General features: G+C 31.1%; 2 long non-coding RNA genes across 3 annotated transcripts; both read right to left on the reverse strand.

The window, feature by feature from the left end:
• Positions 1–587: 587 nt before the first annotated feature.
• On the reverse strand, positions 588–2,782 carry LOC143074716 (uncharacterized). Its single transcript, XR_012978027.1, has 2 exons — positions 2,163–2,782; positions 588–821 (listed from the first exon to the last, which is right to left on the reverse strand). It is a non-coding gene; the product is annotated as an uncharacterized LOC143074716 (long non-coding RNA).
• Positions 2,783–3,202: 420 nt separating this feature from the next.
• On the reverse strand, positions 3,203–8,310 carry LOC143076380 (uncharacterized). Of its 2 annotated transcripts, none has more exons than XR_012978630.1 (7): positions 7,833–8,309; positions 6,790–6,957; positions 6,037–6,191; positions 5,310–5,464; positions 4,599–4,753; positions 3,888–4,042; positions 3,203–3,343 (listed from the first exon to the last, which is right to left on the reverse strand). It is a non-coding gene; the product is annotated as an uncharacterized LOC143076380 (long non-coding RNA). The 2 variants fall into 2 exon arrangements; XR_012978631.1 differs by having other exon boundaries at positions 3,269–3,335; positions 7,833–8,310.
• Between the last annotated feature and the right edge of the window lie 11,565 nt (positions 8,311–19,875).

Below are 19,875 nucleotides of genomic sequence, written 5' to 3' on the forward strand. Positions count from 1 at the left end.
AATATTGGAGGAAATGTTCCTCTGTCTTCTTAAAGGATAGGATCGACTCTCCCATTATTTATTTCAATCTGTTTTTGTAGAAACATTAAGCCCGTTAGAAAATCACTTCAATTGGCTTTCAAAAATTAGAGATGCACTTTACTGTAGAGTTCCATCCGAAGAATTTTTCCTGCCATCTAATGATGCATTATTTTTACACTGGAAAAGATCTTGTTGGGTTAAACTTGTATGGCAGCAAGCTAATCAAAATTTGGTGCATTATCCAATTTTGAATGACCATGGCTGGAAGGTTGAAAACAATTTACTAAGCATTGTTTGGGACTCTGTTGAAAATTTAGAGAAAAATTTCAAACAATATAAAATAATGGACAGCTGGGTGTGGGTGTATTAAATCTAATTGTAGTGGCAATCAGTGTGGATGTAGGAAGCAAAGAAAATCGTGCGGTCCTGGATGTAAATGTGGCCAGTCTTGTTTAAATTCAAGCGGCCCTACAATGTTACCTTCTGGTGATGCAAATATCCAAAAACCAAACGACAAAACCCAAGTTGAACCCCTTTATGACTCTGAATCAGACACAGACACGGACTCTGATAATATGATATTTAATGACTTCTTTCTTGAATTTGAGAATCTTGGCATTAATTTAGTTGATCTGGATGAATCAGATTTACAAACTGTCATCACAGATTTTAATACACATGTTTGAAATAATTCCATTCAAATAACATTTTTACATAAACAATTTTAGTTCCAAATATCCCATATCACATGTATTTCAGTAGGTTGTAGCTGTACACTTGAATTCATCTGTTTTCACATTCTGAAAGCAGAATATATTCAAATATAATGTTCGGTGAGAAATCTTTTTTTTTAACATAATACAGTAGAAGTTCCGACTTAGCTGGTAAAAAACAATATCTGTTGTATAAGATGAATTGGTGAGAATCGTATAAAAAATATAGATACAGTATGTGTTGTGTTGTATGCTCATATTAAAATTTATACTGTAAACATAAATTACACTTTTTTAATAAAAAAAAAATCTTCTTACATAATGAAGAAAAAAAAAATAAAAGGTTGATAAATGGGTTAATATGACCAAGTCCAAGTCACACCTCCACGCGGTATCAACTGGAAACTCTTTACTCAGTAAAGTGGCCAACGTGACAGGACCAAATTTTATTTGAATATTTCATTTGGGCTTTTTATGTGCTTCATGTTGAAAGTTGTATCAAGTAGGGTTTGTGCTACATGTGAAGTTTCTTTCAAGCAGTTTGCCTGCTTAAGATTGACAATTTATTTTCAAATTGTTTGTGTGCTACAGGTTGACATTTGTCTCAAATACTTTTTATGTGCTTCATGTTGATAGTTTTCTCAAATAGTTTATGTGCTTCATTTTGACATTTTTCTCAAATAGTATTTCTCAAATAGTTTTTATGTGCTTCATGGTGACAGTGTTTATAATGTGCTTCATATTTACAGTGTTTCTCAAATAGCTAATGTACTTCATGTTGACAGTGTTTCTCAAATAGTTTTAATGTGCTTCATGTTGACAGTGTTTCTCAAATAGTTTTAATGTGCTTCATGTTGACGGTGTTTGTAAAATAGTTTTAATGTGCTTCATGTTGACAATGTTTCTCAAAAAGTTTTAATGTGCTTCATGTTGACAGTGTTTATAATGTGCTTCATATTTACAGTGTTTCTCAAATAGCTTATGTACTTCATGTTGACAGTGTTGTTTCTCAAATAGTTTTAATGTGCTTCATGTTGACAGTGTTGTTTCGCAAATAGTTTTAATGTGCTTCATGTTGACAGTGTTTCTCAAATAGTATTTCTCAAAATAATTTTTATGTGGTTCATGTTCTAAAATAGTTCATTTGTGATTTGTCTTGACAATTTTCTCAAGTCCTATACTGAGTCAGTGCTTGCCAGAAGGAATTAAATTTATAAATCACAGAGAAAAATATGAGAATCAACATATAATTACTTTCATGACATTTAAGCTAATTTCTTATAAGGTGTTTCAATCCGAAATTTATTACTTTTTTGCACATTTTTCTTTCTGAATTGAAAAAATTGTTAACTGCTGGATGACAGTTTCAACCTATATTCATTTTTATGTATGTGAATATTAAAAACATAGTTGGCTACATTTACTTACCACTATCACAATCAGAAATCTGGTTCATGATTCATTTAATTCATGTCCAGAATAAAAACAAGTTTTTGACTGCACATTATTGTATGAAAATTCTGTAAAATATAAAATTTGATGATAATTTGAAGAAAAAAATAGTTTCAAGTGCTGGATAGATATAAAAATATATGAACATCTAATACTTACTTTTGATAAAAAGAACAAACTGTATTAAAAAACATTTTGTTGAAGTTGAAAACAATATAATACATGTAATACTCTTACATTTCTCATTTAAATATTTTGATTTTGTAAAGGTTATTTCCCCTTGACTTAAACTCTGACATGCACTCTTTTTGGTAATGTGTTTTAACATCATATGATAATGTGTTTATACATCATAGTGTAATAATTCAAATATCCATGATATACAAGTTAAAAAAATTATATTCTCAAAGTTCTTATTTTAAAAATTTTGATATTGTAAGAGTTATTTCCCCTTTACCTGAAATCTGACATTTTTAAAAAGGATACAGTTTAACATATTTAATCACTTTGCATTTCCCAGATATACCTCTTACAAATAATGACACATCTTTAATAGGAGTAAATTGGTAAATAATAAAAGTAAACAATTACCACTTCTTAAGACTCTATTCAGTAAATGACTATCTTAATTTTTTTATAATTTTACAGCATAGATGATTAATTCTAATGCAATTATTTTGTAACAATGGTTCTGATTGGATGACAGTACGCGTAAAATTCTCTATCTCCTTGTCTGTAACTAAGGAAGCCGACATTTTGAATCGCTGAATATATTGACATGTAATTTCTACAATAATAAGACAAAAAACTCACAAGCTGCACCTAAAAATCTTCTTTTTATCAAATTTTATTTTATTCTGAAGCGGCACAGAAGCAAGAAAACGCCCGGTGTATATGTTTGACGACGGAAGCATACCTATGACGTCACCTAGGGAAGGGACCAAAGAAGATAACATCTTTTCGCGGAATTTTCTTTAATGAAGATTTTACACTGAAATCATGATTGAAATTGAATAATGAAATTGTTTTGCATTAGAATAGAGATAACTGTATTGTATTTGAAGCTTTGCGGACGACCATCGGTAGTTTTACTGTCCACATTGTAACACTTGCTGCTGAACACTGTCCAGTTTGAAATAATAGCTGTATCTATAAAACTTTAAAATAAAAAAAAATGGAGACATATTAAAAGTTTGTTATAAAGGTACCAGAAATTGATATAAAAAATAACTAAGAAATAAATATACTTTAAACCACAATCTGTAAGTAAGTATTTTCTTATAAAAATGCTTATACATGTATCAGTCTTCCTGACAAAAGACACTTTTCAGTACTCATCTTATGCACTTTTGTCTCTGGGACAAAGTTATCTCATTTGCAATCATGCTACAAGTACTCTTTTATTATTGTAAAATATTTGAAAGAAAGTTGCCAAATTTGATTAAAATGAAAGCTCAGTCAGCCCAATGTGTGGCTGCTTACTTATACATCCCTCTTTTGTTATATGAATTGACTCTTTGTTCTCAATTACCGAACTTATTTTTTCTTTGTATTGTTTACTTCAAACACTATTTATCTGAAATTTTATAGAATTTATTTGATTGTAAAGCAAATTTTGTAACAATAAATATGAAATGAGGTATACTAATTTCCGGATGGAAATTATCATAAGTCTATCATATTTAAAAAAGAAATGTTTACCCTTTCAAATATTTCCTGTTTTTCACTGTATTTGCTTATTCTCTTTATTCTATGGGTTGGAATGTATGCTTTAATGTAAACATCTTTTGATCTGATCCAAACCACAATGTAATACTTGCCGCTGAACATTGTCCAATTTGAAATAATAGCTGTATCTATAAAAAATTAAAATAAAACAAATGGAGACATATCAAAAGAATATTATAAAGGTACCAGAAATTGATATTAATTATAACTAAGAAATAAATATACTTTAAACAACAATCTGTAAGTAAGTATTTCTTAATAAAAAAATGCTGGTATCAGTATTCCTGATGTAGAGGACAAGAGACACTTTAAAGTACTCATCTAATGCACTTTGATCTCTTGTACAAAGTTATCTCATTGGCGATCATGCCACAAGTTCTCTTTTATTATTGTAAAATATTTGAAAGAAAGTTGCCAAATTTGATTAAAATCAAAGCTCAGTCAGCCCAATGTGTGGCTACGTACATATACATCCCTCTTTTGTTATATGAATTGACTCTTTGTTCTCAATTACCGAACTTATTTTTTCTTTGTATTGTTTACTTCAAACACTATTTATCTGAAATTTTATAGAATTTATTTGATTGTAAAGCAAATTTTGTAACAATAAATATGAAATGAGGTATACTAATTTCCGGATGGAAATTATCATAAGTCTATCATATTTAAAAAAGAAATGTTTACCCTTTCAAATATTTCCTGTTTTTCACTGTATTTGCTTATTCTCTTTATTCTATGGGTTGGAATGTATGCTTTAATGTAAACATCTTTTGATCTGATCCAAACCACAATGTAATACTTGCCGCTGAACATTGTCCAATTTGAAATAATAGCTGTATCTATAAAAAATTAAAATAAAACAAATGGAGACATATCAAAAGAATATTATAAAGGTACCAGAAATTGATATTAATTATAACTAAGAAATAAATATACTTTAAACAACAATCTGTAAGTAAGTATTTCTTAATAAAAAAATGCTGGTATCAGTATTCCTGATGTAGAGGACAAGAGACACTTTAAAGTACTCATCTAATGCACTTTGATCTCTTGTACAAAGTTATCTCATTGGCGATCATGCCACAAGTTCTCTTTTATTATTGTAAAATATTTGAAAGAAAGTTGCCAAATTTGATTAAAATCAAAGCTCAGTCAGCCCAATGTGTGGCTACGTACATATACATCCCTCTTTTGTTATATGAATTGACTCTTTGTTCTCAATTACCGAACTTATTTTTTCTTTGTATTGTTTACTTCAAACACTATTTATCTGAAATTTTATAGAATTTATTTGATTGTAAAGCAAATTTTGTAACAATAAATATGAAATGAGGTATACTAATTTCCGGATGGAAATTATCATAAGTCTATCATATTTAAAAAAGAAATGTTTACCCTTTCAAATATTTCCTGTTTTTCACTGTATTTGCTTATTCTCTTTATTCTATGGGTTGGAATGTATGCTTTAATGTAAACATCTTTTGATCTGATCCAAACCACAATGTAATACTTGCCGCTGAACATTGTCCAATTTGAAATAATAGCTGTATCTATAAAAAATTAAAATAAAACAAATGGAGACATATCAAAAGAATATTATAAAGGTACCAGAAATTGATATTAATTATAACTAAGAAATAAATATACTTTAAACAACAATCTGTAAGTAAGTATTTCTTAATAAAAAAATGCTGGTATCAGTATTCCTGATGTAGAGGACAAGAGACACTTTAAAGTACTCATCTAATGCACTTTGATCTCTTGTACAAAGTTATCTCATTGGCGATCATGCCACAAGTTCTCTTTTATTATTGTAAAATATTTGAAAGAAAGTTGCCAAATTTGATTAAAATCAAAGCTCAGTCAGCCCAATGTGTGGCTACGTACATATACATCCCTCTTTTGTTATATGAATTGACTCTTTGTTCTCAATTACCGAACTTATTTTTTCTTTGTATTGTTTACTTCAAACACTATTTATCTGAAATTTTATAGAATTTATTTGAGTGTAAAGCAAATTTTGTAACAATAAAGATAAAATGAGGTATACTAATTTCCTGATGGAAATTAACATATATTTATATGATAATCAGTCTGTTATATTTAAAAAAGAAATGTTTACCCTTTCAAATATTTCCTGTTTTTCACTGTATCATCTTTTTCTCTTTATTCTATTGGTCGGAATGTATGCTTCAATGTAAACATCTTTTGATCTGATCCAAATCACATTGTAATACTTGCCGCTGAACATTGTCCAATTTGAAATAATAGCTGTATCTACGTATAAAACATTAAAATAAAACAAATGGAGACATATCAAAAGTATATTATAAAGGTACCAGAAACTGATATACATTATAACTAAGAAATAAATATACTTTAAACCACAATCTGTAAGCAAGTTTTTTCCAATAAAAAATGCTTGTACCAGTATTCCTGATGTAGAGGACAAGAGACACTTTTCAGTACTCATCTAATGCACTTTGGTCTCTGGTACAAACATATCTCATTCATGTCATTGGCAATCATGTCACAAGTTCTCTTTTATTATTGTAAAATATTTGAAAGAAAGTGGCCAAATTTGATTAAAAGCAAAGCTCAGTCAGCCCAATGTGTGGCTGCGTACTTATACATCCAACTTTTGTGACATGAATTGACTCTTTGTTCTCAATTACCGAACTTATTTTTTCTTTGTATTGTTTACTTCAAACACTATTTATCTGAAATTTTATACAATTTATTTGAGTGTAAATCATATAACAATAAAGATAAAATGAGCTACGCTTATTTCCTGATGGAAACTATCATAAATTGATTTCATCGTCAGTATATTACTATACATTGTATTTAAAAACGAAATGTGTACCATGTTTACCCTTTAAAATATTTCCTGTTTTTCACTGTCTTTCCTTCATCTCTTTATCATGTTTATTCTACAAGTCGGAATGTGTGCTTCAAGATTTACATCTTTTGATTTGATCTGATCCAATCACTTTGTAATACTTGCCGCTGTACACTGTCCAGTTTGAAATGATAACTCGAGCTGCAAAACATTTTACATAACATATTTAGAGGTTGAGAATTGAAATGGATGCAGTCATTTTCTTTTTTGACAAAAACCATCTCAAAAGTGACATATCATGGCATATTTGATAATTGTTTCATATCAAAGCTTGAATTTGAGCATCTTTTATAGATAAATCAGTTAAAATCTTTCATATGAATTAATTGAATCAACTATTACAATGTACTATTAAAAGTCAATGAATGTATAGAAGATTTAAGTGTTTTATCATGTTTATAAAAGTGGCAAAAATATTACATCAATTCAGATTAACCCGAAGGTTGAGGCAAACATCGACCCTTGCTCCTTATATTTTTACTTTATTTATTTTATCTAAGCACCAATGCAATGTAATTTAATATTACTGCAAATTTATTTCTTTTAAATTGTAAATAAGCATGATAAACCACGCATGCAACGGCACGTAATAGTCAAAATTGTGACTGAGTGCGGAAATATGAAGATAAAGATAGATAGATAGATAGATATATAGATAGATAGATAGATAGATAGATAGATAGGGTATATTTTAGGTACATGTAGGTAGGATTTTTTTTCTTCCATCTAACCATTTTTATAATTTTTTTATACATTGACTGATTGAGTCTATGGGAGGGACATTATGACTTTAACACTGCGTCTTGAAAAATTAAAATTCATGTAGGCTTTATTTCGCTTCAAAAAATAGGAAGGTAAAAAAGTTCAGAACACGCATGTTTTTTGTTTGGCCTAATAAGGCTAATAATCAAATCACCGGGAACATAATACATATCAGAGACAAATTGCAGTGGTACCAGGTGTTAGAACTAATTGTCGGTATGAACTGACCACATATGAATTTTAATTTCACTCACTTTGTTCAGTATTTGGTGTTTATCTTCCCAGATTTACGAAATAGTCGTGTGCCATGTGCCGTGGGGTTCAACTCGGGAAAACGGATGTCTTGTGAATTGGTTTATCACCGGAGTCAAACGCGGATAGCTTGAGTTCCAATCCGAATTTGATCTTCTTTCATGTTGGTGGTTATGATGAATAAAAATGAAATGAATGATATTTCCTGCATCAATTCTTTTACACGTCGGTTCATTTTTTTTCAATTGTGCAGTCTATAAATTTAGATGAACGCACTTTCTTGTATAATATGTCAGCTAAAAATAAAAAGTAAGCCTTTCCTTCTTAAGTTATCGTGTATAGTATAATGTTCAAGCATCAAATTATGATATCATTAACTTATCAGCCTGAAATGCAAAAATCAACGTAAAGTTCTGGCCGCCATTACGTGTTGACAACGTCGTCTAGTGAACCGTATCACTGAGCGCCGAAATCCCTACTCAGGCGCTTCCGGTTGTCCTACTGTTGTACGACAGTCGCATACAATTCCATTATATTGACAACGATGCGTAAACAAAACAAAGACACAACAGCAGTACAACAGCAAGACGAATACCACCAAAATCTCCGGGTGCTCCAGAAGTGTAAGCAGAACCTACTCCACATCAGGCACCCGATGTGTTGCTCATGTTATTACAAAGACAGTAAATAATCTAATTCGGTAGATTACATTCGGGAAAAAGGTAACGGGACAAAGATTTGTTCTTTGAATTAGTGAATATATATCAACCTTTTTGAACATACACCAACAAGAAAAATCTTCGTAAGTTGTATTTTGTGAAGAAGAAAGTAGACATTCGTTTTCAAATAATTGTTCTGAATCAGTTGCTAGATTCATCTATGGCATTTAAATAACAAAGATCATACGCATTGACTCAATATTACATGTTAAAATATTGATCTCTAACATAAATGAACGAAGGACACGGGCATGTACATATGTTGATTATATTCTTTCGCGACAATTACAGTTTTATCAATAAAAGAACATGTCTATATTACAGAGACACTCGCAAATCCTATTTTTCTCAACAGTTGGACTATTATTTTCTAGTTAGTAGTTTTTGCATATGTTTATCTTATAAACAAAAATGTGAAATGTAAGTTTTACACTATAATCAAAGGTGAGGGACCTTAATGGATTTGTTATTTCAATAGTTCATTAACTGTATCATGTACCTATCAATGGGTAACTAATTCTACACTGGCAAAATTGACTAGCTTGAATATACAGTTTATAATAATACAGGATGGTCTTGAGTTAATGATTACAGTATTTGACAATGTGTCATATAATTACTTTTGCAGTTTTCCGTATATTTGTATTCTTACTATTATTTCCCTTATGATCGTATCACTCCTGACACGACTATGTATATGATGATACGACTTTCGTGTTTTAGATTTTGTGGCTTCACAATTGTGCTGAATCTAAAGATTTGACTCTGACGCCTACTATTTGTATAGCGGGCTTTGATTTGTGTGCCTCGTAGCAATAGTTTACTTAAATCAAACTGTATTTTTTAAGATGTGATTATGAAGTTCTATTAAGTATCATCTCCAGACGCTTGTTTGTGTTGATATCATTGCTAGTTGTGACTGTGTGTTTGTCATGATCTAAAACAAATAATGTATGTATACTATATATGCTGCTAGATTTTAAAATTGCCGATACCAAGTCAAGAATATGTCAGTTCCTGTCAGGTCTTTCCATTGGTTTTGTCAGTTTTTACAGACTTCATCTTTTTTATTTTACCTTGAGTACGATATCTGCGTTAGTACATTATTGTATCTAACAATCATAAAGCATGATTTCATGGACATTAAAGATCTCAATTATCTGTATTGTTTTTTGCAAAAGAGTGCCTTTTTACTATACTCCAAGGCACAATTCATTCAGACATATGTCTGTATTTGTTTGTTATGTCTGGTAATGGTATAGGTTTGTGGATTTATTATTTCTATTTTTACGTATATGGTTTAATCAATACTTTACACATCTTCGGTTATTAATAGTTTCTTTTGTCAGATTGTTTTACAATGTTGGTGGATGAACCTGTAGGAAATAGACAGAACAACCGACTTTCTGGAAAACTAGAAATCTTTATCAACTGAAAAGGGATTCGAATACATGTCACCATGAGCATGCTGAGTGTACAAAAGATATTAACTTAGTCCTTATGTACAGAAGTTATTAACTAAATCTTTATGTGCATAAGTTATTAAAAAAACAGGGACGAAGGACAGCAAAGGGACAGTCAAACTCATAAATCTAAAATAAACTGATAACGCCATGGCCAATAAATAAAAAAAAAAAACCAGACAAACAATGTATACATGACACGACATAGAAAACTAAAGAATAAACAACACGAACCCCACCAAAAACCAGTCTGTACCAACTATGTCTTATACCTATACCAAACCAATTGCAACCAACATGTCGAATTACAAACACGTTTTGTAAAATTTCAATATTGACAACACATCTAAACCTCCTGACTGCACCTGTGCTAGTTCACAATTCACATAAAATCTGGCTGGCAACGTTATAACCGTTGACCTCAACATTGTCAATAACACTTCTCTGCGAAATGTGTTATCCAAAGGTCCTTGATTTCGTGAGCCTAAATACATTAATTGGAAAGAAACCGTCAACATTCTGATGGATTCAGTCGTGGATTTTGCCATGAAAAATGGCTAAACACAAAAACGAAGACGTAGATATTCTTTCCGAATAGATTAAGGCTGTGAGGTCGTTGATGCAAATCAGTATTAAGAAACTGAAAGTGTCTATCAATACCCATGCTACGTCAATCTTAAAGACCCAAATTTTGCAAAACACGAAACCCCTTTAAAAATTATTGACATCTATTTTATCAGCCATCAAAACCGGGTTTCGAAATTATTATGAAACTTCCTATCTTAGAGGTGGCATGAATACCATTTGACGAACATGACCTACCGAATTAGACTATTGACTGGGTTTGTAATAACATGAGTACCAGATGCGTGTATTGTGTTCTATCATTTGTCTGTTTGTCTTTTACTGTTTACGCCATGGCGTTGTCAGTTTATGTCCGATCCATGAGTTTGACTATCTCTCTTGTATCTTTCGACACTCTTTTATTTCGTGCACTGAGACCTATTTTCTGAAATCTGCCCGTAATGATACAAACAGTAATACTAAAAGTTTAGGATAACTTACCATGATGTTGTTGGTGTATTTGTTTTGTTGGAGTAGAAAGATTTTGTCGGTTTTTTTTGGGGATGACAATGGAGTACACAAACAGAACAAACTACTTTATGTTATATTAAATGCGATTCGAATACACAGTTCATTAACAGTCTCGACAAAAATGCGATTAAGAAAAACTATTTTGAAATTCATCATTCTCGAATTGTTGGCCAATGTTTTTTTGTACTTTGATAATTAGTATGACATACTTTGTATTACATGTCTATATGATAATACGAACATTATACACTTTTTATTTCAGTATGATGGTACTCCCTTACTCGCAGCTTCTAAAGGTGGATTTATCAACATTGTTAAATTGTTATTAGAAAGAGCAGATATAGATCCGAATAAAGAAAATGGGGTATGTGATGACGTCCTTTACAGGACAGTCCAACTTTGTAAAATCTTTTATCAAACCAAATAGGGATAACACTGAAAATGTTTTATTGAAATATACAAACTCCCAAAAAATATGAATAAATAAGTCAAGTAGGACAATTGCTAAATCGTTTGAAAATATAAAGAAAGAAAAATGGTATTTTAATTAATCATATCCTGATACATATAAAATAAAGTAAATGTGATCTGATTGCCAATAAGACAACTTTCAACTACAATAAGTGTCGTAGATGTAAGCAGCTTGTCTATTTCTGTTATATAATTTTGACAACTTTAACTATTTCTTGTCCTATTTTGATTGCCTTTATTGTAACCTCTCTCCTCAAATATGTCCGTTATGATACCAACTGTTATACTAAAAGTTTGATACAACTAACAATGATAGTGTTGTGTATTTGTTTGTTGAGTTTGACGCCACGGACAATAATGACCATACCAAGGCAATCAGGTTTTTGTTTGTTGGGGATGGGTAAAAACACACAGAACAATTGAACTTCTGGAAAAAGGCAACCTTTGTCACTAATAATTAAATTTGAATACAGATCACAATGAACGTGTTTCATGTAGACAAGTAATTACAGTCGGCCCTCGTTGTGTCGAAGTCGAAGGGACCGAACCAAAGTATTCGACTCATCAGAGGTTCGACTCATCCGAGGTCGAGTGTGTCGTCATAAATTTTTAATGCATGAAATACGGTATGAGATGCGTGTTAACTAGATACAATGAACAGTGTGCTTTTTTTCTCGATATGATACTTCATAATTATGTATTCAATCTCCATTTTTGGTCCTTAGTAATAATTAAGAACACAAGTACAGATACAAATCATGCAGAAATTAAATCAATAGTCTACACAAATATTTACAAAGGTCAGTCGCTATAAATTATGAAGTCACTCGCCGACATAAACTTCATTTACAGTTTCAACAAAATTACAATTCACAAAAAAAACAGTTTGAAATTCATTGATATGTATTCAAATGTAACTTGTTTGTACTGTACTTATTTGAATGGATGGTTTTTGTTAACTTTTATATGATCATCATGTACCTTGCAATCTTTTCATTTTAGTACAGTGGTGGTACTCCCTTACATTCAGCTGCTAGGTATGGACATCTCGACATAGTACAATTGTTATTAGAAAGGGCAGATATAGATCCAAATAAAGAAACTAAGGTACGTGATGACGTTTTGTACACATTGTGATTTTTTGTTGAATCTTCAAAATCAATGTTAACATAATGTTGCAATACTCATCTCAGCAAAGTACTCTAATCTTAAGAGTGAAAAAACGTTATGTATCTAGAATATTAGAAATGCCAAAACATACGTATACCCAAATCATTGAGATTTTATAGGAATCAAAGATAAATAATCATTTAAGAAATGTTGTCTTAGTTTAAGTTGATATGTTATTCCAAATGCACAGACACATTAAAACAAGGCTTTATCATAACTGAACGCATGTATATACAGCTATTACTTTTTTTCTAATAAAGTCTGAAGATGGGAATCTTCGCGGATTGACGACACAAGATGTAGAATTTTTGAAAAAATGGTTTTAATTAAACGCACTATCAATTTAATATATGATTCCGATCGTAATACATTCCCTGATGAATAACCAACTGTTTTCAAACCCGATGGAAACAAACGTCGTTTTTCTTTGTGTCATTTAAAGCTGCATAGATTAATTTTGTGTTTTTATTGTCCCAGTTTGAATAAAACAAAGGAATTTTGCTAAATTCATTTTCAAATAAAAAAAAGATTTAACTTGTTAACCAATGATATATATATATGACGCCCGTCAAGCAAAAATCACCCTAATCGCATTTGACGTCGTTATCGGTAGTCAACGCTAGAATGTAACGTAGAACAAACCGATAAATTGCACGTTGAAATTGAGATATCTATAATACTAAAATTACGAGGTCCAATTTGTCAGCCGTCATCGGGAAAAAACGACAAATCAAAGAATTCAACTTTATATATAGCTAATAAAGGACAATGGTGTAGATTAAAAATTACACCACTTCAGACCCTTTTGTGTTCCACATAATTGATATTGCCAATAATTAACAAGTTCAGTGTCGATTCTGATATCGATACCAATAGTATATTAACCTGTTATCTATAATCTTATCTGTACGTTCGTCATCTGACAGGTGCACCACCAAACGGTGTATTTAGGATTTTGCTATATACACGGGTCATAATCACAGGGCACTACTAAATTAATTCAATCATTGTCAAATTGTTCCCTATTGTAGTATTTTAATCAGTGAGACTTTCTAAGATAACAATACGAATACTAACAATCTGGACTTAAAATGAGGCGTATATGTAAGGAACAGTTGTCAATCTGTTAGCGGGCATGACGTAAAACAGCGAATCAAAGAATTCAACTGTATTTATAACTAATATAGGACAATGCTGTTAATTAAAAAAATACTTCATTCCAGGAACGTTTTTTTCCTAATAAGGTATATTACCAATAATTGACAAGTTCCAGGTCGACGGGTTCACGCAGAAAGAGTTTGAAAGCAGAGAACACTGTGTATCTTATAATCGGCATTACTTTATAAGATGACAAACCCAACACTGAAATAAGTCTTACGCATAGTTATATACTTTAACTCAGTCACGGACCCGCGATTTCACGGGTGTGTTCTAGTTTTTTCTAAACATAGCGTTATCCATGCGAACTGAATAGTATATTCTTATGTAACGGGGTATTTTCTAGTCAAATACAACACTAACGATGTTCTAGGGATCTTTTCTTTATTACACAATATTTAGACCCTACAACATATAATAACAAATAATAAATATTCACATGACAAGACAGTACATGTAACATATGTGCAAAGGGGAATAACTACAATTCATACTTATTCCTTAAATATCTATATACTACAATAAGTCCTTTAAGCACACAAATCTAACTCTTTAGTTAACTTTCCATACAATATAATGCATATGTATCTCATAATAATACATCTCAAATCTCTTAATGAGTTGTCCATTTTTAAATAGATTTGTATACAAAGTATACAAATTCTGACCAACATAAATATATCACATAAACTACACTTCACAGAAACAGACAATTACTTAAATAAAACATTGACAACACAGACATTACAAATAGACAACATAGAACACAATGCTTACCATGTATATGGTACATAGGTCTGTGTAATATCTGGAAGCATCACAGTGCTGTACGTGTATATAAAATCTGAGCACTACTCATATGACAATTTGTCAAGGTATTAATCCATATCCTGAATAAATAAAAATATAACATTCATAAGTCCAGTGACAGGACTATTTCACCAATTAAATAAAATACACAACTACATCTAAAATATGTAGTTTCAGAATTCTGTATTATTCAAATACCAAAGTTATCTGTCTTTTACTTTTATTGTAACTTTATAATATTTAAAGTACTAGAATGTTTTATATTAAAATGTTTAATATGACTCTGTGTTTTTATAAAATGATTTAATCTTTTACTCTTTCATACTCCAAATATTCCTCCATTCAATGCATACAATCAATCCTTTCACAAAGTATTAAAATGACATACTATTAGTTTGTTAATTAGAAATAAGGTTAATCAACTGACCTGAATATAAGAATATTCAAAATCCAAGAAGTATAATATAAATCTTATGAATGTCAGAGTTGAATATATCAAGCAGGTAATTTTTACTGCATTCCAATATGTCTACAGTCTAAACCTACCAGAAACAATGAAAACCTATAGTAAGGCCTATGGCCTAAAAATTGACCAATGAAAAGGTTGGAATTTTCCCTCCAAAATGATATGAAAGAAAAGAGGTTCACCAAAGGGAAAAGAGAATGATACTATAACAATTGTGCTAGAAATAAAAACAATGAGTAACTAAACTATCAAACACTGCAATAAAATTACTAATCAACAATATCATATTTTAATATATCAATCAAATATGACTCTGCCACACTTATATTACATATAAATACTTCTGTAAAATAACAATCTAATTAAAAACCGATCTCTCATCGCCCCTGTTTCTGATATGTCGCGTGGGAGATCAAACGAAACCCGCTTTGAGGTCACATGTGAGTGACCTCGTAGGTGTGTCTTTTTCTACCAATGAAATTGAGTCTTCCACGATCTTGGAAGTTTAACGTAAGGCAAAGGGATGTAACTCATTTCATTTACGACGAAATCGTCAGTCAAAATAATTCATAAACTTTTTTGATTGGCTTATTAATAGGTCGTCAACTCATTTGCATATCTTAATAAATTCATGACTTTTAGTTCACTCACATGTGACCTCAAAGCCGGTTTCGTTAGATCTCCCACGCGACATATCAGAAACAGGAGCGATGAGAGATCGGTTTTTAATTAGATTGGTAAAATAATGTCGTATTTACGATTTAAAATTTAATTTTGTGATAAATTTCTATTCAAACTTTTCAAATGCTTGTTTTGACATACGCTGTATATTCTTATTGTCTTGAGAGGAATGATTTATAAACAATATAATAAAATCCCACACATGACCATGTCTCATTAATATATAGTACCACGATATGGGATGATACACGTATTAACCTTCTACAACATATAAACAATACCAATGTTGTGTAAAAAAAACAAAAAAAAAACACTTAAATATTTTCTAAAAGTTTTTTTCTGCAGCTTGATTTCTTTTACTTTTAATACGGCAAGTTGTATGAAGAACCTAAGAAAATAATTTAATATTTGGCGAAACATTATGTATGCCAAATGCGGAAAATCTTGCATGGTTAATCACACGAGAGAGTCTGCTTACAAGAAATTAAGTACGAAAGAGAAGAAAGTCTGTCTGAAATTTTTCGTCTTTTATTTTGCCACGCTTTAAGAAACATGTGTACTAAGTTTCAAGTTGATTGGACTTCAACTTCATCAAAAACTACCTTGACCAAAAACTTTAACCTTAACTGGGCCGAACGAACGGACGAACGAACGGTACGACGAACGAACGAACGGACCCACAGACCAGAAAACATAATGCCCTCTACTATCGTAGGTGGGCATAAAAAATTGCAATGCGTTTAAAACTGTTAGTATGAAACAAATATCAATTCATAATTATTATCACTCACTTTAAAACAGTGGGGGTATACTGTTTAACCTCTGTCTGTCCGTTAGTCAATTCATCCGTCAGTCCGTCCGTTCGTCCCATGAATATATTCGTCGCATATCTCTTAGGAACTACATTACAAGGATTTCTGAAATTTGGTTTCAGGGTTTATATAATTCAGTTATATCGTGCGATGCGTTTTCAGATTCATCACTCAACAACTTCCTGTTTACCGAAATATTTCGGCGGGGGTATCATCAGTAAGCAGTAACTCAATGTTTCACTTGCTTTATAAATGCCAGTAGTTTACTTAAATCTCCTACAAAAATCACCAAAATCGGCTTTAGAGATCCCGGCCACTCATCTTCTAAGTGGAAAGGGGATGGAATAAACTCGGCTCATACGGCACAAAAACTATAACAAACCTAAAATTCGGTTCTTTGGCCAGGATTTTGTCTTTTTGACAGATTCTGCATTTCCTTTCTCAATTTTATTCAGGACAAGTTTTATCTTAATTCTTGTTTTACATTTTCGAAAAGTAAACAAAATATAGGTGTTCTGCATCCATTCGAAAACAAATCTTTTAATATTTTTTTCTTAAATGGTCTGTGTGGTAGGCCATGAAGAAACAAAACAACAAAGAAAGGAAGAAAAATCATCAGTGATCATTATAAAATAAAAATTGCTAGAGGCTTGAGCTAATTCGAAAAATGAGTAACAATTTTGGATGCATACACGAGATTGTTTATGCTGGTTAATCCAGAGACAATCATTGTTACAATGTTGTCAAATATATGTATACTATTTAATGGTCAATTTCGTTGTATTAATTTTCTTTGATTGTGAATAAAATGAGATGCGGGATATTGTTTGACTTAAATTGAGTTGTTAACTTGGTTGAAATAAATATGCAACTCTAGTACAAAAGGTAATACAACGATGAGAAGACATTTTTTAAATTGATGAATTTGACTTAATGATCAGGAGTCACTGACTGTATCACCCGTCGTGTAAATCTCTAAATTCACGGAACGATAAGGTTAGCAATCCGATAATAAACTTTCAATGGTATTTTTAACGCCATGTAAATTCAGAAACAGAAACAAATGCAATTTTGCAATGTTGCGTTAATTTTCAAAAAAGATGATGCTTAATATATTCCAATGATCTGTAAACATGAGGCAAGGACTAATGGAGGCAGTACAAGCTGAAAAAAACATATAACTAGATCACAGATCACATCAAATAAACTTGTTGTTCTTCATATTTTTTTTTCAATCTTGAAATGTCATACTTTAGATGTTAAAAAACAATCTATTTTACTTTTGCATAATATTTAAATTTTCAAGTTGACTTCGAATCAAATTTCTCTGAGAAGGGATATCCAGGCGAAACTTATTATAATTATAGTAATACATAAAAATAATTGATATTTATTACGAACACGGACAGATTGAAATTTCGCACTTGAGATATATTTTTAATGTTATTTAATAAAGTTTTCAAATGTTATTTTTCGTTTAAATCACTTTTAGTTTAACGTGCATTTTAGTTTGTTTTGTAAACATTGACATGTGTATATGTTTATTGCAAGAAATATATCTGAAACCGATGAAATGGCACTCGCAGCTGCAGTTCTCATTTAACGATAACATTGAAGATAATAAATGTAGAAATGAACTATTCAAAGAAGGCAAAGATATGTATTTATTGGGTAAATTAAAATAAAACGGCGTAGATAAATCCGTTCTAGATACGGAGAGTGAAAGCGAACACAATTTTACATAAACTTTTGACGACAGGTAAGTTTGTCGAGATCGATACATTTCTGTTACCTATAGTATTCGAGAGTCCCGTTTAAAACCTTTGATTAAACACATCAACAGTAAAAGAAATACCAAGAAAATATCAAAATTTTAATAGACGTCCAAAAGATACATTTGCATTGGTACAATATTTGAAAAATTATGCTAGTCTGCATGGTTTACCACAAACAGTACCTCATAACAGACATGACTCTGGACCTCAGATTGTGTTATCTTCTTGTGAATCAAAATAATCGGGTTTTGACACATATGTATCAGCATTTTAGACAAATGGAACTGGATGTAGATATAAGAAGATGAGTATGAGTGCCGATGAAAAAACTCACCATCCATGTCATAATTTAAAAAAGTAAACCAAAAGTACGGTCTTCAACACGGAGCATCTATAGACTAGATATGTCAACTGAACAGAATGGACAAATGTCTGGTCGCCTTGCTGTCCGCACATTATATTTGCATCTATATATTCTGATGTGTGTCGTAGATGGGACTCTTTTACTAGTACAATAGTCCCAGGTCGTATTTTTAGGCATTCAACATTGAGATAAAACATACCGTATCGTCGGCTATAAAAAACCCCGATATGAAAAATATGAAGCAATTAAATTCATTACAGCCGATTCCATTGAGTGTGAAGGCAAAGGTAATATCCTTGGTTAGCTAAGGTATACGCCCATCCTTTCGGAGAAGCCTGGTCTTACAGACAAATAGATTGGTTATCTGTCGGATGAGTCTACTTTTAAAGGAGTGTAGTTTACCTGAACTAAAAATGACTTCACGGTTAAGCTAGCCGCGAATCAAGCTAACCAAAGATATTACCTTTGCCTTCACACTCAATAGAATCGGCTGTAAATTAATACCAGTATTAAACGCCCTATTGGCAAAATATATTCCACTCCTTTAGATTAAATGTTCAAAACACTGACCTTCCACGACAAATTCCCACATTGAGCTCCTTTAATCTATATTTCATTTCTAATTTTATTGTCAATTTGATTTAGAATGGCCAAACTGTTTTAACTTGCAATATGAATTGATTCAATCTGAACCTTAGAAAGATCGAATAAGAGTGAAAATTAGTCAAGTTGATCCTTAATATCAAATAAATACAAACCGACACCACGCGTGAAATCATAAATCATAAACAGAAAACTCAGATGACCATGCATGTCTTAAAATCAAACGAGTGAAACAAAAAAATAACACAGAAATTTAAAAATTGAGCAACACGAACCCCATGAAAAACAGATAGTGCCCTGGAAGAATCAGGAGTTCACACTTCAGTGTTGTTTTTTTTTATTACATTTAAGATAACACTGAAATCGCTACCAAAATAAAAAGAATTCTTTTATATTTAAAATCCAACAAATGAAAGTCTTTATTGTTCTGTTATTGTAGGAGAAAAAAATCAGTATAT

Source organism: Mytilus galloprovincialis, chromosome 5 (assembly GCF_965363235.1).
Source record: "Mytilus galloprovincialis chromosome 5, xbMytGall1.hap1.1, whole genome shotgun sequence".
Lineage (NCBI taxonomy): Eukaryota > Metazoa > Mollusca > Bivalvia > Mytilida > Mytilidae > Mytilus > Mytilus galloprovincialis.